Source organism: Gossypium arboreum, chromosome 6 (genome assembly GCF_025698485.1).
Source record: "Gossypium arboreum isolate Shixiya-1 chromosome 6, ASM2569848v2, whole genome shotgun sequence".
Taxonomy (NCBI): Eukaryota; Viridiplantae; Streptophyta; class Magnoliopsida; order Malvales; family Malvaceae; genus Gossypium; species Gossypium arboreum.
In genome coordinates, this window is record NC_069075.1 from 140122713 (window position 1) to 140132172 (window position 9460).

Here is a 9460-nt window from a genome sequence, read left to right on the forward strand (position 1 = left end):
CTTAAGCCCCTAAGCAACAGGGTAACAGGCTGAAGATTTACAGATCTTAACCCCCTAAGCAGAGGGAAGCAGATCGAAGACGAAGGGTCTTAAACCCCTAATCGGTAGGGTAACAGATCAATTGCAGATCTTATCTCCTAAGCGGTAGGAAACAGATCGAAGATGAAGATCTTAACCCCCTAAGCAGTAGGGAAACAGATCGAAGATGATGGGCTTTAACCCCCTAAGCAATAGGGTAACAAGCCAAATTTACAAGCCTTAACCCCCTAAGCAGTAGGGTAACAGGCTGAAGATTTACAGATCTTAACCCCCTAAGCAGTAGGGAAACAGATCGAAGATGATGGGCTTTAACCCCCTAAGCAATAGGGTAACAAGCCAAATTTACAAGCCTTAACCCCTAAGCAAGAGGGTAACAGTGAAGATTTCTGATCTTAACCCCAAGCAAGAGGGAAACAGATCGAAGATGATGGGCTTTAACCCCCCAAGCAGTAGGGTAACAAGCCGAATTTACAAACCTTAAACCCCTAAGCAGTAGGGTAACAGGCTGAAGATTTACAAATCTTAACCCCCTAACCAGTAGGGTAACAGGTTGAATTTACAGATCTTAACCCCTTAAGCAGTTGGGAAATAGATCGAAGATGATGGGCCTTAAACCCCTAAGTAGTAGGGTAACAGGCTGGAAATTACAAATTTCTTTTCCTCTGAAATGGCATTGGAGCGGCTAAAAGCCACAGCAGATCTCCTTGAAGTTTCAGAGGATCTTTTCTTCCTGAAATGGCGTTGGAGCGGCTAAAAGCCACAACAGATCTCCTTGAAGTTTCAGCAAACCTCTTCTTCCAGAAATGGCATTGGAGAGGCTAAAAGCCACAGCAGATCTCCTTGAAGTTTCAGTGGAAGAAGATCAAAACAAGTCTTATCTCTCTGAAGTTACAGAGGAGCAGACCGAAGATAGCAGATCTGACATTCCTGTGCTTACAGTGAAGCAGATCGAAGATTTCAGCATGACATCCCTGTGCTTATAGGGAACAAGTTGAAAACAGCAGATTTGGCATCCCTGTGCTTATAGGGAACAAATCGAAGATAGCAGATCTGACATTCCTGTGCTTACAGTGAAGCAGATCAAAGATTTCAGCATGGCATCCCTGTGCTTATAGGGAACAAGTTGAAAACAGCAGATTTGGCATCCCTGTGCTTATAGGGAACAAATCGAAGATAGCAGATCGACATTCCGTGCTTACGAGTGAAGCGGATCGAAGATTTCAGCATGGCATCCCTGTGCTTATAGGGAACAAGTTGAAAACAGCAGATTTGGCATCCCTCTGCTTATGGGGAACAAATCGAAGATAGCAGATCTGACATTCCTGTGCTTACAGTGAAACAGATCGAAGATTTCAGCATGGCATCCCTGTGCTTATAGGGAACAAGTTGAAAACAGCAGATTTGGCATCCCCGTGCTTATAGGGAACAAATCGAAGATAGCAGATCGACATTCCCTGTGCTTACAGTGAAGCAGATCAAAGATTTCAGCGTGGCATCCCTGTGCTTATAGGGAACAAGTTGAAAACATCGTTGGCATCCACGTGCTTATAGGAACAAATCAAAGATAACAGATCGACATTCCTGTGCTTACAAGTGAAGCGGATCAAAGATTTCAACATGGCATCCACGTGCTTATAGGGAACAAGTTGAAAACATCGATTTGGCATCCCCTGTGCTTATAGGGAACAGATCGAAGATAGCAAATCTGACATTCCTGTGCTTACAGTGAAGCAGATCAAAGATAGTGGATATCGCCTTCCTGAGTTACAGTGAAGCAGATTGAAGCCGTCAAGAGGCCATTTTAAAGAAGATCAAGAACTTAAGACTCGGCGAGCCCTGGCAAAATTGGTCTTTTTGTAGTCTTTGCTCAATTCTCGTTACACGATAATGAGCAAAGAGGGGCAGCTATAAGACCCAAATTTTGCCTAGGACCCAATAAAACCAAACCCGAATTAAATCTAGCCTATTATCCAGTTACAAGCCCAAACCCAATTTTGGCCCAACCTAATCCCAACCCAAACACAAAAAAAAAATAATAAATAAAAACCTTGGCCACCTACTCCACCACCTTTGTTGGCCACCCACCTTGGCCACCAACTCCACCACCCTTGGCCACCTAAACCACCCCAACCACTCCACTTGTAAAATTTGGCTATAAAAGCCATTCAAGACTTTGTTTTAGGAGGGGGTTTTTGGTTTTTGGAGGAGGATTGTTCTTTGTTTTGGAGGAGGTTTTTTTTGTTTTTTGGAGGTGTTTTTTTGTTTTTTTGGAAAGAAGGTTGTTTTTGTTTCTTGGAAAGGCTAGTTTTGGAGATTAATCAAAGATCAAAGCAAAAGAGGTTTCTTTTGTCTATTCTCATCTTTAGTTTTTATTTGTTTATTGTTTTCCTTTCAATTTTATTTTGTTTTTTTATCTGAAAGTAAAAATAAAAGTAAGAAGCTTACCCATATTTTCATTACCAAAAAGGTTTTTTGAGGTCCCATTGTAGTGTGCGGTGGCGCCGATGTGACCGTGGGGTCCATGACCGAAGCAAAAGTGGACCAACTTTGGATTTAGAAAAGAGGGAAAAGAGAGTCGAGAGCTTTGTTTTATTATTTTATTATTTTACTATTATTTATATTATTATTATTATTTCTCATGTATATATTATTATTTATATTATTATTATATTATATATGCCCTCTCCATATTTATTTATATTATTACTATCATTATTGTTACTTCTATTATTTTTTATTTCTAACTACTATTATTATATATATATGTATTATTGTTTATATTATTATTATTATTATCACCCTAGTGTTATTACTTTACTTTTGTATTCTAATATATTATTAATATTACTCATATTTTCATTATTTTTGCTATTACTATTATTATTATTATATATTAGTGTATATTTTTATGTATATACATATATATATTTATATATAGTATTGTTTTTATTACTTTAATTTAATATTTTTATTATATTTGCTTTTTGTATTTCTATATTTATTATTATTATATAGTAGTGTGTATTTCTATTATATACATATATATATATTTATATATAGTATTATTGTTTACTTTACTTTAATATTATTCTTATTATCATTATATCCAACCCAATAATAATTCTTTCATAAAGTAATATTCCAGTATTTGGTAATTCGAGACAATCGTGCCCTAACTTATTGGGTTTCGATTTTCTCCTTTAACCTAAATAACGGAATACTCTTTTAAATCGCGACATGAGTTTTGAAAAATGCTTATTCTCGGAGATACGAGGTGTTGTGCCCTAACTTATTGGGTATGGCATTTTGTTACCTCGAAATAAGATTTTGCAAGTAAAGGCAATATTCGGTGTTTGGGAATTCGAGGAAACGTGCCCTAACTTACTGGGTTTTGATTTTCCTCGTTCACCTTAACTAACTGAATAACCTTTTGAAATACACGAATTTTTATATAAAAGGCAAGCTCGCTCTCGAAAATTCAAGATGTCGTGTCCTAACTTACTAGATGTGACATTTTATATTGTGAGACGAGAAGGTCCTTAACATTTGAGCATTTTCTTTACAAAGAGGGATCGTATTTTAAATTCTTTCAAGTTTTCAAATTTTCGACATTAAGACACTAATTAATCAACTAGGTACCAATTTTGGGCGTATCGAGGGTGCTAATCCTTCCTCGTGCGTAACCGACTCCCGAACTCATTTTCTGATTTTCATAGACCAAAAATTATTGTTTTAGTAAATCTTAACTTTTATTAAAATGATTAACTTAAGGTGATCCGATCACACCTAAAAAGATTGGTGGCGACTCCTGTTTTCATTTTTTTTTCTCCAAGTCGATACCCGTTTTTTTCAAAAAAATGGTTACGACAATTACATTTGAAGATGAAGTTTTAATAACCGACCTTTCAATCGAAAAGTACATGGTAATTGTATGACACCCCATATCCGACTTGAATTAACTTCATACATTGAAGTTAGTTTGTGAGATATCACATTTATTGTCTTAAGTAGCCCAAACGAACTTCATACATTGAATTTATTAAGAAATCTGAACTAAAACCACTTAGATAAGTCATTTAAAATAATCAAAATTTATTTTTAAGTCTTTAAAATCATATTGAAAATATTTTAAAATGATTTCTAGATGTTTGGAAGTGTCCAAGACTAATTACGGGTCTTTGGGATTGAAACAATGCAAAACAAGGAAGAGACCCTAGCCTACCATTGTTGAATTAGTTCAAGTCCGAGGACTTGTACCAATACAAGTCCCTACTACCGTAGCTTTTTACTCACTGTCATGCTTGTATCAACACAATCCAAGCACAACTATGCTTGGACCCAAAATTCACCTTAAAACTCATCTATTTTATGTTGGATTGTCAATACATCCCTTGACATAATGGAAAAATATTATGGCTATCACGAGCCAAGGATCCATGTACAAGGAACAAATTCACGCTAAGAAATGATAAAAAAATATACCTTTAATGATATGAAAGCAGCATTGGTATGACGTTTATTCCTCTGTTCATGTCGCAAATCATAGCCAAAACACAAAAATCTTTGCCTCTATTGGTATTCACCTGGATGAAATCGATTGGAAAATCTCTCATAAAACTTCAAAGAGAAAAATGAAACTCTTTTGTTTAACTACTAGTCAAAAAATAGTATTTTGGGTAACCTAGAATTTGGGATTTGCCTTCCTTTTTATTCAAAACTATTTTGAAGGGCAATCAATCATCAAGAAGAAAAATAAGATATATCTCTTAAAACGAGATTTTCTCCCTTATTTAAGGTAATATCGATTTAATTTAAATTCTAAACTTTTTTGCTTAATCAAAATTTATTAAATATTGTATTTTAATAAATTTGAAAACACATATTTATAAATTAAAATACATGAAACATAATTTCACATTATTTTAATTTAATCCTCTATATATACGTATCAAGTATGTGCATATATTATGATAATTTTAACATTATCATATTAAATTAATAATTAGAACATGTCTATAATCAATTTAACTTTTATGACATATTAAACATAATCTCAATTTTCGTTACATTCTAATCATCCCAACCAAAGGGTGTGACCCTATGAGATCTTATAATGTTGACAGTAGCATTAAAACGATTCTAATGTTACAAACAATGAGTGACATCTAGCAATGCATCACTGTTACCCAAGTCGCAAGAAGTCATGGTTCGACATGGTCTTCTATGAAAAACATTATTATGTATTGCATCCCTTTGTCCTTTATATCTAGATTGAATGCAATTAATAGTATAGTCACACTTGTATAATCCAATATCAAATTTATTGATTCCCAAGTAGACTAAGATAAACAAATAAGTGTGACATCTCATATCAATTAATTTAATCATGGCCATGCATTTCTAGTCTCACTCGATCAAGAGGCCTGAAATATTTCTCCCACTATGTAGAAGGGACAAATCTTATATTGATTACTCCCAGCTCACTACAAAGATTGTGACACACCCAAATTAGTATTTATATTACAACTATTTACAGAAGGCGTTTGATTGTGTCAAAGCATACGGCTCACAATGTTGGAACAATGATGATCTCAAATCTAAGGATCATACATACAATTATCACTATGACAAATGTTGTGACTATTACATAATAATCCAATAAACATCTCATGGTGGGTTAGATCAGTATATTGTTCTCTAACATATACTTATATGTTAATTTGATATCACATATCTATAGCAACACTTATCATCAATCAAGCATATATCTGTCTTAATGCATTATTGTTGTCCAAGCCTATAATAATACTTGACTAAAAATATTTAAGAATGATTATATTATTCTTTACACATTATCATTATTTAGTTTATTCAAACACAGAAATGCATTCTAAAAACAATAATGGCAATGCCTTTATTAATAAATTAGGTAACTGTTTATTATTACAATTATCAGATGACTGATTTTTGGGCATACTCCAACATTTTGAATCTTAACATGCTCATATCTAAACCATGACTCATAACACTCAAAAATCAATTTCAAAACATCATTCAAACACATTTTAACAACTCTAAACAAAGTGAGCACATATATGCTAAAATAGCATTCATGCTTAACCATCAAGCAAGCAATCAAACATTCAAGTGCATATTCCTAATATATCTAGTTCATACTTCAACTAGGATATTAAAACATATCGTAATATATGCATACATGCTTTGAACTTAGGTTATGATAAATTATACAATCACTTAAAATACCAAAAGGGCTAACATTAACATAGTAAATTCCAACTACTATCTATTAACTTAGGTACATGTCAAGACACTTCTAATATTCAAAATTAGTAATACAAATTTTTGATGAGTTGAGACGAGGATTTTGGATGCCACTGAGAATCACAAGTTAACGGTACCTATTTGTCACATGCATACGAAATAAACATATCCACACATTGAACATAGAGAGCTTAGTGATGCTAACATAAATCGAATTCAAAATATTAAAGTATTATAAAAATTGACATCTTAATAATATTTAATTTTAATGCATCCATTTCAATTCAATAGTACTTAACATGTCTTGCAATTTCACTACATCAGGTAACTTTGCAATGATCTCTTATACATTGTATCACATTTATCATTGTTGTCTCATTTCATGATTCTACATATATATATATATATAACCATTTTATATCTATGAATCATAATGTCACTTGTATATCATATTTCGTTCAATGTTTACGATACATTATTAATTGTCTCTTCATAATTTGCTCATATATATGATCACATTACATGTCTATAATTCATATCATAATGAAATCATTTCTCATTGCTAATTGTCTTTCTTGGTCTATTTCAATCACATTTCATATGCATAATTGATTTTCATATCATGCTCATAATAATTTTATGTATCATTTTCTTAATGAGCCCCTATTAACTGAATATAAACTAAAGGGTGGATACATAGATTAATCCCCTAACACTCCACAATGAACACATAAATGCTAATCGAGCATTAATGCATTGATCTCCCTAACACTCCATAGTATGCACCATAGTGTCAGAATGAATCACATCGAAGTATTTGAATTAATTGCATTGAAGTGCTAGAGTGTATTGCTTTAAAACGCCAAAATGCATTGCTTTAGCCTGGACTGGTAATCCCGCTGTAAAGATGAGGTTCGTGGGAATGTGCTCTCTAAAATGGAAATGTGCACACATGAATATGAATTGACGGACCCGAAAATTGTACACTAAAAGTGTACCTCTGAAAATCCATCGAAAATTCTAAGAAATTCAACGGGATAATTATGGAAAAATAATAAGGGAATGGAAATCATGGTATTGATGAGTTCATCAATCATGGTATCTATATTATTGACACATGAAAATTATTGTACTAACTTGAATGTTGAGTTTGTGCATGTTAGTGTAATAATACATTGAATGGATATATGAATGTTTATTGCACTGTATTGAAATTATTAGGTAAGTATAATTCTTGTTACATGAGCTTACTAAGCACAAAGTGCTTACCCTATTTCCTTTTTCCCTATTTTGTGGTGTTAAGAGCTCAGAGGTCGAACTTGGTCAGAGACACATCACACTATCAACTTCAATATTTCGGTATATCAAGAAACTTTATTTTAGAAATCAATGGCATGTATAAGCTAATAAAGTAAATGTTAATGTGATATGAATGTAAGGTCAGCCATTGGTATGGCTAACAAATCTTGGTTTTGGTATGTGATGAGGTTATCTTATAAAAATACATGAATCTATCTTGAAAATATGTTGAATTGGATTGGTTGATGTGGATTGGTCTTGGTTTAATATTGCAGGGAAGGTTAGATATCTATAAAGGGCATTGAGTAAAAAAAAATTTAATTCGTAAACTCCGGTAATGCCTCGTACCCTATTTCGGCAATGAATACGGGTAGGGGGTATTACAGACATGGTCTTCTATGATAAACATTATTATGTACTGCATCCCTTTGTCCTTTAAATCTAGATTGAACACAATTCATAGTATAGTCACACTTGTATAATCCAATATCAAATTTATTGATTCCCAAGTAAACTAAGATAAACAAATAAGTGTGACATCTCATATCAATTAAATTAATCATGGCCATGCATTTCTAGTCTCACTCGATCAAGAGGCCTGAAATATTTCTCCCACCATGTAGAAGGGACAGATCTTATATTAATCACTCACAGCTCACTACACAGATTGTGGCATACCCAACATTAGTCTTTATATTACAACTATTTATAGAAGGCGTTTGACTGTGTCAAAGCATACGGCTCACGGTGTTAGAACAATGATGATCTCAAATCTAAGAATCATACATACAATTATCACTATGACAAATGTTGTGACTATTACATAATAATCCAATAAACGTTCCCATGGTGGGTTAGATTAGTATTTTGTTCTCTAACATATACTTATATGTTAATTTGATATCACATATCTATAGCAACACTTATCATCAATCAAGCACATATCCATCTTAATGCATTATTGTTGTCCAAGCCTATAATAATACTTGACTAAAAACATTTAAGAATGATTATATTATTCTTTAGACATTATCATTTTTGATGAGTTGAGACAAGGATTTTGGATGCCACTGAGAATCACAAGTTAACGGTACCTATTTGTCACATGCACACGAAACAAACATATCCACACATTAAACATAGAGAGCTTAGTAATGCTAACGTAATTCAAATTCAAAATATTAAAGTTTTATAAAAAATAACATCTTAATAATATTTAATTTTAATGCATCCATTTCAATTCAATAGTACTTAACATGTCTTGAAATTTCATTACATTAGATAACTTTGCAATGATCTCTTATACATTGTATCACATATATCATTGTTGTCTCATTTCATGATTCTTCATATATATATATATATAACCATTTCATATCCATGAATCATAATGTCACTTGTATATCATATTTCATTCAATGTTTCTTATACCTTATTAATTGTCTCATCATAATTTGCTCATACATATGATCACATTACATGTCTATAATTCATATCATAATGAAATCATTTCTCATTGCTAATTGTCTTTCTTGGTCTTATTTCAATCACATTTCATATGCATAATTGATTTTCATATCATGCTCATAATAATTTTATGTATCATTTTCTTAATGAGCCCCTATTAACTAAACACAAACTAAATGATAAATACATAGATTAATCCCCTAACATTCCACAATGAGCACATAAATGCTAATCGAGCATTAATGCAGTGATCTCCCCTAACACTCCATAGTATGCACCATAGTGTCAGAATGAATTACATCGAAGTATTTGAATTAATTGCATCGAAGTGTTAGAGTGCATTGCTTTGAACTGCCAAAATGCATTATAATTG